The sequence below is a fragment of the Rattus norvegicus genome, chromosome 9 (genome assembly GCF_036323735.1).
Source record: "Rattus norvegicus strain BN/NHsdMcwi chromosome 9, GRCr8, whole genome shotgun sequence".
NCBI lineage: Eukaryota > Metazoa > Chordata > Mammalia > Rodentia > Muridae > Rattus > Rattus norvegicus.
This window is the reverse complement of record NC_086027.1, coordinates 33,400,706-33,420,480: the sequence shown is the minus strand read 5'-3', so window position 1 is coordinate 33,420,480 and position 19,775 is coordinate 33,400,706. Positions and strand designations below refer to the sequence as shown.

Below are 19,775 nucleotides of genomic sequence, written 5' to 3'. Positions count from 1 at the left end.
TATCTAATTATCTATCTATCTATCTATCTATCTATCTATCTATCTATTCATCTATCCATCTACAGTTATATATGTACGTATCCATCCTATAGCATCAAGTTGTGTACCTTAAATATATCATTTATCTATTTATCCCTTATCCCTCCAGCTATCTTCATTTATCTATGTATGTATACATCCATCCCATAGCATCAAGTTGTGAACCTTAAATATACAACATAAAAATTATTTTTAAAGAGCTAAAAAGAGGTCAGCGAGATGCCTCAGTGGGTAACAGTGCCCACTGCATAAACCTGTCAACCTGACTTCAGTCCCTGGAACCCACATAAAGGTGGACAGAGAGAATGGACTCTATAAAGTTGTTCCCTGACCTTTGTACCCCACACCCTACCTCTCATAACTATGACAACAATAAAAACAAAATATTAATAATAAATTTTAAAAGCCTACAAACTATTGAAAGTAGTCTCAGAAGGTTTCCAAAGATGTATACTTAGAGATATTTATATCAACTTTTCATAAGAACTCATTCTTCACGAGCATTAACAACAATAATGGCTTAAGGAGTATTTCCCATCTCTTACATTTCAAGAGAACAGCTCTTATCCAGAGGCAAGAAACAGTTTATGCTAGATGATCCATTAATCCCTGAACCAAGACCATAAATGAAATGGTTTATGGAGAAAAGAATTAAAGAATTTACAGTCTTTGTCAAAACCTCAAAATAACTCCCATTACTTCTCTGTTTCAAATAAAGATTCATAGGCAGATCCAGAGAGTAATGATTTTCAAATTAAAAAGTTTTATGTGCTTTTCAAATAGAAGAATAAAGCAAGGGAGGTCAGGCTCTTTCTGAAGGAAATAGGAAGAATGTTCTGGAAGGGGGCTATAAAAACACAGCAGGAGAGAACAATCGTTTGAGGAAGGCTTATTGAAAATATTTACAGATACAGTAAAGCCACTTAGTCTTAACTCTTCATTAGTGGATAATGACTCCCCACACAACTTACACAGAGTGGAGGTAGGGTCGAGAACTTAATTATGAGAATAAGTCATACTTGTCATTCGCAAAGCCGCTTGCAATCCAAAATAGTTTCTCTAGATATGCTTCTCTATTGCAGAGGGAAAGAGACATTTTCTTCAGTTGTGTGCCCTTTGGTAAGCTTCCAATGCTGTAAATAATACCTCATGTGTGGTTCCATAAGTAACCCTGAAGCTCAGTGGTATACACACACACACACACACACACACACACACACACACACACACACACCCCAGTGATCATCACTCTCTTAGTTGTAATTGTCAGTTTGACTAGCATATAGTTGTCTGAAAGGAAATCATCAATTATGGAAGTGCTCCCATCAAACTGGTAGCAGTGATATCTGAGGGGTAATGTAGGGCTAAGAAAGGTGTCTGGTTAAGGGTCTCAGTAGTTGGCAAAAAAACTGAATCAAAGATCGTGGTTTTAAAATGTCTTATCTAGATTGTTTTTCCTAAACAGATACAGAATCATCATTGATTCAGGTTGGAAAGATGACTTAAAATTCATCTAAACTTTTTGGTAACCTTTTCACTGAAATGCAAGCGCACATGTTGAAAAGTCTACAAGTCCCTTGCTTCATGATAGCTTTTCAATTAAAAAAAAATACACATGTTAAGTACAGGACATTTGTGGAATTACAGATGATCTCTTGGGCACTTTACAAGGCACAGCCCACCCCACCCTCTTAAGGTCAAATGTTTGCATATCTACCTGATAAATCAATAAGCTGAGATCTGTGATGGATGGAGTCCGGTCTACCCAAGAGCAAAGTATTAGTGAGAACATGAAAGGACGGTCTTATGTGGTCTAGTCAGGTGCTTTCATACCAGTTAAGTTAACAAATCAACTAATTGCTGTCAATTTAATCCCATCTAATTTAACAATACAAATTAACTCAATAATGTAAAACTACCATAATGGTCCCCCAAAATGTTTTATTCAAATTGTTCCATAAACAGAAAATGGAAGAATGCTCCAAAAATCTGTTTATAAAGCTTGTATTAACCTAATAGCAGAATAGGACAAAAAATTATCTATCAATCTTCCCTTACACATTACATATTGCATATTAACATGAGCATTCGCAATAAGATATTTGCAAACTAGATTCAAGACGAGTGCATCATGACCAAGTTGGCTTCATTTTCACAGTTGCAGGGTTGCTTCAACATGGGTTTTAGTCCAGGTTCACTAGAGGAACAAAACCAAGGAGATGGAGAGAGAGAGAGAGAGAGAGAGAGAGAGAGAGAGAGAGAGAGAGAGAGAGAGAGAGAGAGAGAGAGAGAATATGTATGTGTGTATGCATGCATAATCATTAAAGAAGAGATCATGAATGAGAGAGGAGGTTGGGCTCACAGAGGAGGAATTGTAGAGTTGTACTGGGGAGTGTGGGGTGGAAATGATGTTAAGACAGCACTCACATATGACATTCTCAAAACAAAACTTATTCATAGAAAGACATGCTTAGAGAGTTTGTTGCTATAAAATTATTTTAAAAAATCCAAAAAAACTAAAAACAAAACACTAACTTATACCCCACACTAGATCCAGCACCATAGTGCCCCAAGATATCTGGTAGACATCTTCATCTCAGTCAGCGAAGCGTCTCACCCACTCTGCTCCATCCCATATCACACTGCTGATGGCTTCTCTCTGAGCCTGGCAGCAATCTCTCTACCCATCTAGTTTCCAAGGCGGGCTTCCATCATGCCAGAAACACACATCCCAAGTCCATGGCAGCCCAATGTCTCTAGCCTCCGCATACTCACTTAAACTTAAATCACTACATGAAAGAACACACAACACAATAACCTCCGATCCAATTGATAAGATATAATTACTCACCTAAAGATACAAAGCCTTGTACACATCCATACCTTAAGAATATTTATAACAGCCTGTAAATACACAGAGTGGAATCTTAACATCAGCCTCCATGTTCTCTCGGAGGCTTCCTCTGCCTTCCTGTTCCAGTCTCCTCCTCCTCCCTCAAACTTTTCTCCTGCCCATCCTTCCTTCTCATCCAGTGACAGGCCTTGATCTATCTTGTACCTGCCTTCACCTGCATAATGACATCATCCCACAGGAAGCATCCATTAGGATAAAGTTACATCATAGGTATCCAGCAAAGAGTTTATATTCACATAACCATTTCAACTCAATAATCAACTAAATAACAAATGAATAAGAAAACAAAGATAATAGAATAGATTTTACAAAAATGACTTAAGATACCAAATATGAAAATTAAGATATTTCTATTTCACATTCAAATTTCCCTATTAAGGAAGTGCTGCTGAAATCAACAAGACGACAGGACCAATCGCTGACACAGTAGGAGAGGGCAGATTAGAAACTGGGGCACAGGATCAACAGAAAGGGAGATGTGAAAATATTTTATTTTAGCATGGTAAAACAGTCTTATATCTTTTTTAAAAAGATTTATTTATTTTATATATGTGACTGCACTCTTGCTGTCTTCAGACACACCAGAGGAAGGCCTCAAATCCCTTTACAGATGGCTGTGAGCCACCATGTGGTTGCTGGGATTTGAACTCAGGGCTCTTAACCACTGAGCCATCTCTTCAACCTCTGACATCTTTTTCTTAATTAAACCTCTTCTTTCGCGATTTCCTGCAAGTGGCCTCCACTTGTTCTCACCTCCACCTTCAGTCAACCCCTCTCTTCCCTGTTCACTTCCCCACCCCTACTAATCTTCCCACTCAGATTCCTTTGTTTCTTTGTGTCCTCCTGAGTTTCACAGGGATGTCTCTGTGGCCTTGGGGTTGGTAATCTTATAGAAGACAGTGACTCCTGTGCCCCAGAGTAAATCAGTAGCACATGGGCCATCAATCAAGGGTAGAGTTCCATGAGACCTTTCCCTGCCTATACCTTAGCTACAACGAGAGGGCCTCTCTTGCACAGACCTAGTGAAATCTGCTTTAAGTTCTGGTTATATTTGCTACGTCCTATCTAGAGAATGGGACTTCGCTGTACTTTTCCCTTATCTTCTGTTTCTTATGCTCTTTCCATCTTATGCAATATTCCCTAAGCTTTAGAAGACAGTATAAATGACTCAATTTAGACCTGGACTCTCATCTGTCTTTATTCTTACCATCTAGGGTAGCCATGGGTGTCTATAGTCACTAGCATTTACTGATTACTTATGAAAGTAGCCTTGACTAAAGGTATAAACAAATAAATTACAAAACACACATACACACACACACACACACACACACACACACACCCTCTTTTTTTTTATTAACTTGAGTATTTCTTACTTACATTTCGAGTGTTATTCCCTTTCCCGGGCCAACATCCCCCTAATCCTTCCCCCTCCCCTTCTTTATGGGTGTTCCCCTCCCCATCCTCCCCCCATTGCCGCCCTCCCCACAACAATCACGTTCACTGGAGGTTCAATCTTAGCAAGACCAAGGGCTTCCCCTTCCACTGGTGCTCTTACTAGGATATTCATTGCTACCTATGAGGTCAGAGTCCAGGGTCAGTCCATGTATAGTCTTTAGGTAGTGGCTTAGTCCCTGGAAGCTCTGGTTGCTTGGCATTGTTGTTCATAAGGGGTCTTGAGCCCCTTCAAGCTTTCCAGTTCTTTCTCTGATTCCTTCAACGGGGGTCCTATTCTCAGTTCAGTGGTTTGCTGCTGGCATTCGCCTCCGTATTTGCTGTATTCTGGCTGTGTCTCACAGGAGAGATCTACATCCGGCTCCTATCGGCCTGCACTTCTTTGCTTCATCCATCTTGTCTAATTGGGTGGCTGTATATGTATGGGCCACATGTGGGACAGGCTTCAATGGGTGTTCCTTCTGTCTCTGTTTTAATCTTTGCCTCTCTATTCCCTGCCAAGGGTATTCTTGTTCCCCTTTTAAAGAAGGAGTGAAGCAATCACATTTTGATCATCTGTCTTGAGTTTCATGTGTTCTACACATCTAGGGTAATTCACGCATTTGGGCTAATAGCAACTTATTACTGAGTGCATACCATGTGTGTTTTTCTGTGATTGGGTTACCTCACTCAGGATGATATTTTCCACTTCCAACCACTTGTCTATGAATTTCATAAAGGCATTGTTTTTGATAGCTGACTAATATTCCATTGTGTAGATGTACCACATTTTCTGTATCCATTCCTCTATTGAAGGGCATCTGGGTTATTTCCAGCTTCTGGCTATTATAAATAAGGCTGCTATGAACATAGTGGAGCACGTGTCTTTTTTATATGTTGGGGCATCTTGTAGGTATATGCCCAAGAGAGGTATAGCTGGATCCTCGGGTAGTTCAATGTCCAATTTTCTGAGGAACCTCCAGACTAATTTCCAGAATGGTTGTAACAGTCTGCAACCCCACGAACAATGGAGGAGTGTTCCTCTTTCTCCGCATCCTCGCCAGCATCTCCTGTCACCTGAGTTTTTGATCTTAGCCATTCTCACTGGCGTGAGGTGAAATCTCAGGGTTGTTTTGTTTTGCATTTCCCTTATGACTAAAGATGTTGAACATTTCTTTAGGTGTTTCTCAGCCATTCGGCATTCCTCAGCTGTGAATTGTTTGTTTAGCTCTGAACCCCATTTTTTAATAGTGTTATTTGTCTCCCTGCAGTCTAACTTCTTGAGTTCTTTGTATATTTTGGATATAAGGCCTCTATCTGTTGTAGGATTGGTAAAGATCTTTTCCCAATCTGTTGGTTGCCGTTTTGTCCTAACCACAGTGTCCTTTGCCTTACAGAAGCTTTGCAGTTTTATGAGATCCCATTTGTCGATTCTTGATCTTAGAGCATAAGCCATTGGTGTTTTGTTCAGGAAATTTTTTCCAGTGCCCATGTGTTCGAGATGCTGCCCTAGTTTTTCTTCTATTAGTTTGAGTGTGTCTGGTTTGATGTGGAGGTCCTTGATCCACTTGGACTTAAGCTTTGTACAGGGTGATAAGCATGGATCGATCTGCATTCTTCTACATGTTGACCTCCAGTTGAACCAGCACCAGTTGCTGAAAATGCTATCTTTTTTCGATTGAATGGTATTGGCTCCTTTGTCAAAAATCAAGTGCCCATAGGTGTGTGGGTTCATTTCTGGGTCTTCATTTCTGTTCCATTGGTCTATCTGTCTGTCTCTGTACCAATACCATGCAGTTTTTATCACTATTACTCTGTAATATTGCTTGAGTTCAGGGATAGTGATTCCCCCTGAAGTCCTTTTATTGTTGAGGATAGTTTTAGCTATCCTGGGTTTTTTGTTATTCCAGATGAATTTGCAAATTGTTCTGTCTAACTCTTTGAAGAATTGGATTGGTATTTTGATGGGGATTGCATTGAATCTGTAGATCGCTTTTGGTAAAATGGCCATTTTTACTATATTAATCCTGCCAATCCATGAGCATGGGAGATCTTTCCATCCTCTGAGGTCTTCTTCAATTTCTTTCTTCAGAGACTTGAAGTTCTTATTGTACAGATCTTTTACTTGCTTGGTTAAAGTCACAATGAGGTACTTTATATTATTTGGGTCTATTATGAAGGGTGTCGTTTCCCTAATTTCTTTCTCGGCTTGTTTCTCTTTTGTGTAGAGGAAGGCTACTGATTTATTTGAGTTAATTTTATACCCAGCCACTTTGCTGAAGTTGTTTATCAGCTTTAGTAGTTCTCTGGTGGAACTTTTGGGGTCACTTAAATATACTATCATATCATCTGCAAATAGTGATATTTTGACTTCTTCTTTACCCATATGTATCCCCTTGATTTCCTTTTGTTGTCTGCTTGCTCTGGCTAGAACTTCAAGAACTATATTGAATAAGTAGGGAGAGAGTGGGCAGCCTTGTCTAGTCCTTGATTTTAGTGGGATGGCTTCAAGTTTCTCTCCATTTAGTTTAATGTTAGCAACTGGTTTGCTGTATATGGCTTTTACTATGTTTAGGTATGGGCCTTGAATTCCTATTCTTTCCAGGACTTTTATCATGAAGGGGTGTTGAATTTTGTCAAATGCTTTCTCAGCATCTAATGAAATGATCATGTGGTTTTGTTCTTTCAGTTTGGTTATATAATGGATCACGTTGATGGTTTTCCGTATATTAAACCATCCCTGCATGCCTGGGATGAAGCCTACTTGACCATGGTGGATGATTGTTTTGATGTGCTCTTGGATTCAGTTTGCCAGAATTTTATTGAGTATTTTTGCGTCGATATTCATAAGGGAAATTGGTCTGAAGTTCTCTTTCTTTGTCGGGTCTTTGTGTGGTTTAGGTATAAGAGTAATTGTGGCTTCATAGAAGGAATTCGGTAGTGCTCCATCTGTTTCAATTTTGTGGAATAGTTTGGATAGTATTGGTATGAGGTCTTCTATGAAGGTCTGATAGAATTCTGCACTAAACCCGTCTGGACCTGGGCTCTTTTTGGTTGGGAGACCTTTAATGATTGCTTCTATTTCCTTAGAAGTTATGGGGTTGTTTAACTGGTTTATCTGTTCCTGATTTAACTTCGGTATCTAGTATCTGTCTAGGAAATTGTCCATTTCCTGCAGATTTTCAAGTTTTGTTGAATATGGGCTTTTATAGTAAGATCTGATGATTTTTTGAATTTCCTCTGAATCTGTAGTTATGTCTCCCTTTTCATTTCTGATTTTGTTAATTTGGACACACTCTCTGTGTCCTTTCGTTAATCTCGCTAAAGGTTTATCTATCTTGCTGATTTTCTCAAAGAACCAACTTTTGGTTCTGTTGATTCTCTCTATGGTCCTTTTTGTTTCTACTTGGCTGATTTCAGCTCTGAGTTTGATTATTTCCTGCCTTCTACTCTTCCTGGGTGTATTTGCTTCTTTTTGTTCTAGAGCTTTTAGGTGTGCTGTCAAGCTGCTGACATATGCTCTCTCCTGTTTCTTTCTGTAGTCACTCAGAGCTATGAGTTTTCCTCTTAGCACAGCTTTCATTGTGTCCCATAAGTTTGGGTATGTTGTACCTTCATTTTCATTAAATTCTAAGAAGTCTTTAATTTCTTTCTTTATTTCTTCCTTGACCAGGTTATCATTGAGTAGAGCACTGTTCAACTTCCACATATATGTGGGCATTCTTCCCTTATTGTTTTTGAAGACCAGCTTTAGGCCATGGTGGTCTGATAGCAGGCATGGGATTATTTCTATCTTTCTGTACCTGTTGAGGCCCGTTTTTTGACGAATTATGTGGTCAATTTTGGAGAAAGTACCATGAGGAGCTGACAAGAATGTATATCCTTTTGCTTTAGGGTAGAATGTTCTATAACTATCTGTTAAGTCCATTTGGCTCATGACTTCTCTTAGTCTGTCTACGTCTCTGTTCAATTTCTGTTTCCATGATCTGTCCATTGATGAGAGTGGGGTGTTGAAATCTCCTACTATTATTGTGTGAGGTGCAATGTGTGTTTTGAGCTTTAGTAAGCTCATACATTTACGTATGTAGGTGCCCTTGTATTTGGGGCATAGATATTTAGGATTGAGAGTTCATCTTGGTGGATTTTTCCTTTGATGAATATGAAGTGTCCTTCCTTATCTTTTTTGATGACTTTTAGTTGAAAATTGATTTTATTTGATATTAGAATGGCTACCCCAGCTTGCTTCTTCTGACCATGCTTGGAAAGTTGATTTCCAGCCTTTCACTCTGAGGTAGTGTCTGTCTTTGTCTCTGAGGTGTGTTTCCTGTAGGCAGCAGAATGCAGGGTCCTCATTGCATATCCAGTTTGTTAATCTATGTCTTTTTATTGGGGAGTTGAGACCATTGATGTTGAGAGATATTAAGGAATAGTGATTATTGCTTCCTGTTATATTCATATTTGAATGTGAGGTTATGTTTGTGTGCTTTTCTTCTCTTTGTTTTGTTGCCAAGACGATTAGTTTCTTGCTTTTTCTAGGATGTAGCTTGCTTCCTTATGTTGGGCTTTACCATTTATTATCCTTTGTAGTACTGGATTTGTAGAAAGATATTGTATAAATTTGGTTTTGTCATGAAATATCTTGGTTTCTCCATCTATGTTAATTGAGAGTTTTGCAGGATACAGTAACCTGGGCTGGCATTTGTGTTCTCTTAGGGTCTGTATGACATCTGTCCAGGATCTTCTGGCTTTCATATTCTCTGGTGAAAAGTCTGGTGTGATTCTGATAGGTCTGCCTTTATATGTTACTTGACTTTTTTCCCTTACTGCTTTTAATATTCTTTCTTTTTTTTGTGCATTTGGTGTTTTGACTATTATGTGTCGGGAGGTGTTTCTTTTCTGGTCCAATCTATTTGGAGTTCTGTAGGCTTCTTGTATGCCTATGGGTATCTCTTTTTTTAGGTTAGGGAAGTTTTCTTCTATGATTTTGTTGAAGATATTTACTGGTCCTTTGAGCTGGGAGTCTTCACTCTCTTCTATACCTATTATCCTTAGGTTTGATCTTCTCATTGAGTCCTGGATTTCCTGTATGTTTTGGACCAGTAGCTTTTTCTGCTTTATATTATCTTTAAGTGTTGAGTCGATGATTTCTATGGAATCTTCTGCTCCTGAGATTTTCTCTTCTATCTCTTGTATTCTTTTGGTGATGCTTGTATCTACGGCTCCTTGTCTCTTCCTTTGGTTTTCTATATCCAGGGTTGTTTCCATGTGTTCTTTCTTGATTGCTTCTATTTCCATTTTTAATTCCTTCAATTGTTTTATTGTGGAATTCTTTCAGGGATTTTTGTGATTCCTCTTTATAGGCTTCTACTTGTTTTTTTATGTTTTCCTGGAATTCTTTCAGGGATTTTTGTGATTCCTCTCTTTAGGCTTCTAATTGTTTTTTTATGTTTTCCTTTGTTTCTCTAAGGGAGTTCTTCATGTCTTTCTTGAAGTCCTCCAGCATCATGATCAAATATGATTTTGAAACTAGATCTTGCTTTTCTGGTGTGTTTGGATATTCCGTGTTTGCTTTGGTGGGAGAATTGGGCTCCGATGATGCCATGTAGTCTTGGTTTCTGTTGCTTGGATTCCTGTGCTTGCCTCTCGCCATCAGATTATCTCTAGTGTTACTTTGTTCTGCTATTTCTGACAGTGGCTAGACTGTCCTATAAGCCTGTGTGTCAGGAGTGCTGTAGACCTGTTTTCCTGTTTTCTTTCAGCCAGTTATGGGGACAGAGTGTTCTGCTTTCGGGCGTGTAGTTTTTCCTATCTACAGGTCTTCAGCTGTTCCTGTGGGCCTGTGTCTTGAATTCACCAGGCAGGTCGCTTTCAGCTGGAAGGTTTGTCTTACCTGTGGTCCCAAGGCTCAAGTTTGCTTGTAGGGTGTTGCTTATGAGCTCTCCATGGGAGCAGCAACCAGGAAGATCTGTGCTGCCCTTTCCGGGAGCTTCCATGCACCAGGGTTCCAGATGGGGTTTGGTGTTTTCTTCTGGAATCAGAAATGTGGGCAGAGTGTAGTCTCTTCTGGTTTCCCAGGCGTGTCTGCCCCTCTGAAGGTTTAGCTCTCCCTCCCATGGGATTTGGCACACACACCCTCTTGACTCCAGGGTTACCAGTATATGCTTGTATATAGGGATGCCCTCTTGGGATGGATAATTTATCAGATCATTTATGTTGGGGTTGGTCTGGTGCTGCTATCTATTCAAATGCTAAATACTCTGTTCCAAGTATAAACCTTGCCCTCCACATTATCCCAGACTTGTTAATAAAAGTTGCTGACAGCCTGTAGGTGGGTAGAAGAGAGGTAAGTGGGACAAGAGTTCTTGGGCTTGGAGTCTTAGGTAGGGACCATGTGGCAGAGTAAGGAGGAGGAAAAGGGAAGTTACCAGGGAGTGGTCTAGACTAGGAACATGTAGCCAAGCAGGAGCAGCACAAATGGAAGAGATTCAAGTAATTATGGGGATTTTTAGCAGGGAAGTAGGCAAGTTAACTTTGAGGGTTGATTTATGCCCAGCTGTAATTCTAAAAGGCTTGTTCATAAGGTCTGTGTGTCCTTTATTTGGAAAATAGGTTAAGGAATAAGTGCTGCTGTAATGGTTTCCTGTATTAATTAATATACACAGAATATTAATATTCATTATATACACTCATCCATGGAGGAGACTCATTTTCTCTTTCTTAGAAGTCATTAATCTTCATTTGTAGCTCTTCATCTAAGGGTGGAGTCTTGTGAGATTCCCCCCACCCATGTTGGCATTTCAGCTGGTATTGCTGTCATTCAGGTCTTATTTAGGCAGCTATGTTGTTAATATTTTGTGGGTGAGTCTTCTTGTTCAAAAGCACTATCTCAGCAGATCCTCTAGCTCTTCCAATCTTTCTGCCCTCTTCTTCTTCAATGCTCCCTGAGCATCAAGTGTAGGAATTTTACTATAGATCATCATTTGAGGATGGGCACTGCACGGTCTGAATTTTGGTCAGTTATGGATTTCCAAAATAGTCTACCCAGAAAACAAACAAAGAAAAAAGCTTCTTTGACGAGGCCGTGAGAGCTATACTTACCTCTGGGTATAGGGATACATGTTTAGAATGAAGTTATGAATTGCCTGGTTTATAAAGGTGGCATAAGTAAGTTCTCCTCGGGGGTCTATAACTGCTACATATAAAAAAGTCAACAACAACAACAATAATATAGAAAGTTATATTTGAAAATGGTAGAAATGAAAAAATTAGAGGTAAAAACTTTGTGATTTTGATGAAATACATTTATCAGTTAGTTTTTCTACATCTTGTTTAAGTAACTATGTATATTACTAAAGAAATATTTGCCTTACATCAGTTCACAAAAAATGCTAGAACAGTCCTTTCCTAGAATGGTTGTAGTTTTAGTTTCTAAATTAATGCCTATAGTTCATATCAAGGTACTTTTTATATATTAGGTGATGAATAGTTGAGCTTAATCTATTACACTGGTGCATTCTTCCATAATTTAGAAACGGTCCTTTCACTCTTTGGATTACTTTGGGCTGAGAAAGGAAATAGCATCTTAAAGGAATAGTGAAGAAGTCGGTGAATATAGTGAGGGAGGGAGAGGGTCTTGAGGGTCAGGGTAGGTAGGCCAGATCAAGAAAGGTGTTATGAACCTTGGTACGTTTTATTTTATTCTAATATAATGTAATTGCTTCAAAGATTTAAGCATATATTGCAGGACCTGATTTTGAAATAAATGGTGTTTATTGTGTTCTAAGTAGTTCAGGAAGTTCACCCCAATAAAGGTCGCAGCAGCTGACCATGCACTAGGAACTAACTTTGATTCAGCTGTGCATTGTTTTTTCCAGTGAGGAACATTTTGGCCCATGATACAATAATTCTCATTAACCTTTTCCTTCTCTCTTGAAGAGACAATAAAACGAGGCCAAGGCACTTTTTCGGATGTTAGCTTATATGTGTGGCTGCCTGAAAGTTGTTGCCGAGGCTATTAGAAATTCTGCCTGGTGCTTCACGTGCCTCTGGCTGCCTTCCTTCCTCCACTTCATCGCCAAGGTAAACACTGTGCTAGTACCAACAGGGAAAGGCTTAAGAAGGCTTCATGGCTAAGAGAAATTACATCACGGTAGTGGTTATTACCTGCTGGACTTGAAGTACACGAAATAAAACAAACATGGAGAATCTAAGGCTGAATCTTTACACTAAAGAAAATCATCAGACCGTAGTTATTTATCTATGCTTAGCATAGTTTAATTAGCATAATGTTCTCTAGGCTCATTCACATTGTGGCAAATGGCAGACTTTGCTTTTTAATAAAAAAGCTGGATAGTACTCAATTGTGTGTTTATATATGCCTATATAATAAATATACATGTTCTGTGTATTATATACAGCAGGTATGATAATATTTGTTTTAGTCTAGCAGCTTCATATTCTCAGGTATTATATTTAAGTGTACAGTATTATCCACATTAAAAAAATCCATTCATCTGTCAATAAGCATTCAGTTTGGGGTTGGGGATTTAGCTCAGCGGTAGAGCGCTTGCCTAGCAAGCACAAGGCCCTGGGTTCAGTCCCCAGCTCCGAAAAAAAGAAAAGAAAAAAAAAATAAGCATTCAGTTTGTTCCCATCTTGTAGCTACTGAGAACACTACTGCAATGAGCTTGGACTTGCAGCCATTTTCAACACACTGGTTGCTGTTCCTTTGTATAGAGACCTAGGAGGGAGACTTTGAATTACCTCTTCCCCCACACCCAGGCATTCCCAAACTGTTTCCAAAATGCCCACTTCTGGTGCCGGATTTAGGTTCTCCTTTCTTGCCAACATCTGTTACCATTATTAGTTTGTTCTTTTCTATTAGTCAATCTAAGTGGTATGAGGTGGTATCTTATCAAAGGTTCCATTTGTGTTTTTCTTATAATCAGAGTGGCTGAGCATTTCTTAGCATTCCTGTTGGTCATTCATAAAAACATTTTTTACTTTAAAATTGTTTTTATTTTCATCTCTTTCTGTCTCTCTGATCTTTCTCCTTCTTCCCCTGCCCCTCCCCTCGTGTGTGTGTGTGTGTGTGTGTGTGTGTGTGTGTGTAATTGGACTTGAGGCAAGCTCAATAATAGGGAATTCATGCCTACACTGTAAACCTAACCAAACACTGGTAGCTTGAAGGGACATAGACCCTAGAAAAGAACCTGCTACCTCCATTTCCCTAAACCGGTATGACTTCTAAGTTATAGTGACAGGTAAATGTAGTTCTCACCACTCATCAAAGAAAGATCATTTTACAATAGATGGAGACTATTACATAGGTCCACAACTGCTCAAAATACAGATATACATACACACACACACACACACACACACATACACACACACACACATTCTGATGACATATTAGATGTCCTATTTCAGGTCTCTAGCCAGGTAGATACAAGCATGTGTCAAAAGAAAGCCAACGTCTTGGCAACTCCGGATGTCAAGATCCAATTGCAAAACCATGAATGATATTTTAAAAAGACAGTTTGCCATCCCAAGTATCATCAACCCCACTGTAATGGTCCCTAGCGAGAACAGCTTAGATGAAACCCAAGACACAGATTTCAAAACAGCAATTACCAACATGCTCAAGGAGCTCAGGGAATCCAAGGAGGGCAAAAATAATCACCTGAATGAACTTAGGGAAGACCTGAGCAAATCTGTGGATGAAGCCCAAGAAAACACAAAGAGCTGAATGAGACAGTGAGAATCATGATATGAGAATTGAATTCATCAAAGAGAGAGAAATACGGAAGAAATACGGAAGTGAGGTTGGAAATGAAAAAAATAACTCATTTGGTCAAATAAGGACTCAACAGACAGCTCTCTCAACAGAATATCAGGATGGAGACAGAATATCAGGGCTTGAAATCACAGTAGAGAATTGGATCGTGTGATCAAAGAAAATGATTTAGGAAAAAATAACTCATGAAGGCAATATTCAGGAACTTTCAGAAACCGTGAAAAGATAAAAACCACACAAACGATAAAAATAGAATTAAAAATTAATTTAAAGCCAAAGGCATAGAACGTATCTACAACATAAAATGATAAAAGTGAATTCTCCAAATCTAGGGAAAGAAATGGCCATTCAAGTCCAAGAAGCATACCGAACATTAAAAAGAACTAGAAAAGAAATTTTCCATCCTGTGTTATACTTAGAATGCTAAGTATACAGACTAATGGGGGTGGGGGTGAGGGTCTTGGAAGATCTGAGGAAAAGCAGGCCGAAGATCCGAGCAGAGAATGTTCAAATGAAAAAATACAAATAGATCTGGTTAAACTAAATGGGTCACCAAACTGGCCCCAAAGTCATGAATCTGAGAAAATGACTGACTGGTGAGTGGGATGGGGTGGGGTGGGGTAGAGGGGATGGTGAGAGGGATAGGAGACAAGAGGAGCATGGGAGGAGAGAATGTATTATATACATGCATGAAAATGTCAAAGACATAAACCAAAAAAAGAAAAAGAATTTTAGATAGAAAACTTTTAGACTGTTTCAGAATAGATTGTAAGAGAAATTCCACAGTAGCATAGTTACTTTGGGCTAGTTTTGTTGAAAGACAATTATTTGGTTAACCTATATCCAGATTAAAATTCCGCTTAAATTGTAAAAAGATTTTATTTAAAAATATATATTTTAAATATATTTGTAAACTGCAGCAGTTCTTAATGTGCACCTTGACTTTCAGATCTTTAAGCATGATGGGTTGGGTGAGGCGATGGAGGTTATGTAACGTGCGTGCTAAAGGCAAGTGTTCAGCTGTGCATACACATCTGTCATCCCAGTAGTGGAGACGGAGGGGACTGTCAGGGTCAGGGCCTGTCTGGGATACACAGGGAAATGCCTTATAATAAATACGTAAATGAATAAGATAGAAGAGAATAATGATATAAACTTAACAACAAAAGGTTACAAGTTTCCTTTCAGTGAACAAATTCTGTTTAATCGGTGTCATCAGTTTGGCATAAGCACCCTAAGGTAAGAGTCGAGTTTTAGACCTTATCTCTACAGCCCTTTCAACACTGGTGAAATATTGACTGTTTGATGGGACTAGTGTGAATGATCTCAGCATCCCTTAAATTCATTTTGCTTGTTTTGGCTTCCACACTGGTCTAAATTTCATTCCGAAGGTATTCTGTAAGCTTTTCAAAAGCTTGATTTAATTTTAATGTTCCAAAGTTATAGTATTTACGGAACTCTCTTTGTTAGAATGGAGGTAGAATGTGAGTCTCTGTACCCATTCATTCATGATTTCTCTGCTAGGGCTGGAGAGATGGCTCAGCGCAGAAAGTGCTTGCTGTGCAAGTATGAGGGCGTGAGTTCGACTCCAAGCACACCCTATCCTTGTGTGGCGGCTCCCATCTGTAATCAGAGGTTATTTCTGCAGGAAAATAAGAATATCATCTGGGCCTGATGACATGCGCCTCTCACCACACCTTAATGCATGCACCTGTCACCACACCTGATGGCATGCACCTGTCACCACACCTGATGGCATGCACCTGTCACCACACCTGATGGCATGCACATGTCACCACGCCTGATGGCATGCACCTGTCACCACACCTGATGGCATGCACATGTCACCACGCCTGATGGCATGCACCTGTCAACACACCTGATGGCATGCACATGTCACCACACCTGATGGCATGCACCTGTCACCACGGTTATGCAGGAGGCTGAGATACAAGGGTAACAAGTCCAACCTTGGATACAAAATGAGTTTAATGCCAGCCTGGGTAATTTAGTGAGCCTATGTCTCAAAAGAAAAGGTACCAAAAAAAATGTGGGTGCATCTTACTAGTCTCTGGTTGGCTAGCTAATTTCTAATCACGCAAACCATCTCTAAAAAAATGAACAAAGAAACATGTTCTCAACTGAGTTTTTTTTTAAAGTGTTAGGTACTGTGTTAGATACTGCAAATAAATACAGAGTTGATCATCAAAGATGTTCTTAGCTTTACAGACCCTTAAGATCTATCAGTGAAATAAGATATTAAATCAGGAGTTAATTCTATCTCAGAAGCAGTTCCATTTCCCACAAACATCCAGTTTATAAACTACGAGCTCCTGCCTTCTATTAATCATACCTGCCCCTCTCAGGCCCCAACCTTTCTCTCACAGCTCTCTGGGAAATTAGCATCCTCAGAACTGTTCTTGGTTTTCTCTTTCATAATATCACATGGTCCTTTGCAGTCCCCAAATTGTAAGCAATTACCAGTTTATCTTTCTGCCTCTGGCATTAGCTATGATCTCCTTATAAACAGGAGCTCTGATTTCCTTCCTAGTGAGCCATCGCCATGTTGAAAAGCTCACACATATGTTGAAGCTCGCATACATGATGAGGTACTAATGCAATTATGAGGCTAATGCAATTTCGTAGAAAGGCAATGCACAATGGCCCTTTGCCTCAAACAAAACTAAACCAAACTAAAATACATACATGGGACTCCTTTATATGTCACTTTTAAAAAGTAAGTAAAATTAGTGAGAAATTCAGAAAATATGGAGGAAAATACCCATGTCCAAAGACTTCTTTTCTGCTCTGTAGAAGTTTGTTCATACTGACCGATTTTTCTGGAGAAAATGCAAGTCAGTAAGGAAGACATTAGAATTTTATGTGGTAGTATCTTCCTTCTCGGATTGGTACATCATAACTTCTGCTTGATAGTTTCATATGCTGACATTTCCCGGGCACTAATATTTTGTTCTATAAATTCCTTGGCTACCTAAGATAGTGCACTACTTTAGTGGGACTTGTTTTCCAAATGACTCTGAAGAATTTATCCTTACTGAATAACATTTATTAAATACATATTCTGAGGAACTTGTGACTTAAAAAAAACTCAGTATCTTATTTGCTTACTATTTATTTATTACTTATATGCAAAAACAACTTGCAGTTGCACTCATATGCCTTTGGCTAGAGCATGTTACCAAAAATGAGTGGTCTGTAGTTCTATGTCTGAGTATTTCAAGATCTCTTATACAAAAGAATCTGCCACTGCACACACATTTGAAGAGACAGAGAGGGGAGCCAGATATGTTAAGACCATAAAGGCAGATGGGTCTAGTTGTCCGTTACTGACCTGTACTGTCATCTGGCCTTTGCCTGAAGTCTTGATCTCACAAAGGCGAATTTTCTTGCTATTACCGGGTCCTCTGTGGTGTTTATTAGACCCCATCAACACTGCGAAAGGAAGCCTGCAATTCAGTGCATGTAATTCAAAAGAATTTCTTCAAGACTTCTTTGAGGGAATATAAGGAAGTTCCTTTGATTTCTACCTTAAAAGAAAATTGGATCTTAAATTTAACTCTGCAGATACACATCTTTCGGACCATCACAAATAAAGCAGGCAGACTGCCCTGAGGACTCTTGCCCATTGTCCTGGCCGATTGCATTCACTATACTACGGGAAATGAAACACTCTTACAGCTATCTGTCTCAGAAATTGCCCCAAGAAGGAAACCTACTATCTCCATGATTATCTCGGATTGGGAGCATGGAACAATGCATTCAGATAGACAAAGGAAGAAGGGCCCTAAAGATACAGAATGAGGAAATAGAACTTTTCTATATGCTATTAATGAAATAATGTTCTTGGAAAACCAAAATCCTTATTGAATATGCATAGATTACATGAGGCAACAGGATATGACTGTGATGTTCAAACATTAATAATCTTATGGATACAAACACTTACCAGTTAGGAGATGTAATAGAAAAAACTCAAAAACTTTAATATATGTTTTAAACATTTACAATAAACAAAGACATACAAAATATATTTAAGGGGACACTTAAAATATAACCAAAAGTTTCAAAACTAGATCTTAATTAATAGAAATTATTTATTTTTATAGAACAACTCAATATAAAAGTTTTGTTTTATTCAGGTTAATATAATAAATACAACAGCAAAAAAATCCATGTTCACAAGCTGCATAAATTGATTTTAAAGTTCATACTGAAAAATTAGCATAGGAGAATAGTTTAGAAACTTCATGATGAAACAGATGACTAATTAATTTTACCAATTTCATAGAGAGAAATATTTCTGTTTGTAAAATGGTAGTTGTACCTAAGCTGTGAATGTATCATCTAGATCAACTCCCCCCGACCCCCAATCCAAAGCTCTGGGAGCATCTTTGATGAGGACTGAGAAGAATATAAGAGTCAGCAGGTGAGACAAAGAGCTATAAAATGCAGACCTCTAGACACGGCATGACCATTACACACATCAACACCTGCACAAGACCTGGATAAGATCAAGCCATTTAAAGTCTCAGCATGAATGATGGAACAGGGTTAATGGTCCTCCATAACAACTCCCTCAAGAAGAAACTTTTGCAGTTAATGGCTGCTGAGGAAAGGACAGTCATTTTCTTTGGGGATATGTCTACCAGTAGATTGTACTTGCCTCAGTGGATGGCCCTACATTCATGCGTGTGGGGGCAGCATTAAATAGACTCGGGGGCTTAATAATTAAAATAATAATTATCATCAACAAAAGAGGACATGAAGTTGGGAGGGAGTTGAGACAGAAAGCATTAACGAAGGTGAAGAAAAATAGTGGAAGGTAGATATACTCAAATGCATTCTATAAATGTATACAATTAAAAAAATCAGTAAAATGTTTACTCCTTTTAGGTTTGTTTGTTTGCTTGTTTGTTTTCAGACAGGGTCTTTTTACATAGTCCTGGCCACCCTGGAACTTACTATGTAGACCAGACCAGCCTTGAACTCTAAAGATCCGTCTGCTTCTGCTTCCCCAGTGTTGTAATTAAAGGTATGCACTACCCCTTCCAGCCACCTAAAAGTACTATTTACAGCAAAATAAAGTTGTGCTTTCTGCAAGAAAAGCACTGTAATTTCAAACATAAAATTACCCACATATATGGAGATTTAAGATAAAATTGAAACCCCAAATAACCAGGAAAACATGGCCTGGAGCAACCGAGAGTGTACTTATACTTCACATCCTACAACAGACTATTCTAGAGTAATCAACTTGGGCCAGAGACCTAATACTGAGGATTATAACTGGCAGGGAACTACTGGAATCCTTAAATAACCAGTAAATGAGGTATAACCAAAATTCTAGAGCCAGGGGAAGATTGATACATTCAAATACATTAGAAATACTTGAGTGTCCAAAACCACTGTGTCCTAGTCACTGTTCTATTTCTGTGAAGAGACACCATGATCAAAGGTAGTTATTATAAAAAGGGGAAAACATTTAATTGGCTTGCTTAGAGTTTTAGAAGGTTAGCCATGGTCATCATAGTGGGAAGCTGACAGGCATGGCACTGGAGCAGTAACTGA

At 38.9% G+C, this 19,775-nt stretch overlaps 1 long non-coding RNA gene across 1 annotated transcript in view; it reads left to right on the top strand.

Moving 5' to 3' along the window:
- Window positions 1-19,775, top strand: part of LOC120094843 (uncharacterized) — a 45,640-nt gene that overhangs the window by 8,354 nt on the left and 17,511 nt on the right. The window lies entirely within an intron of this gene.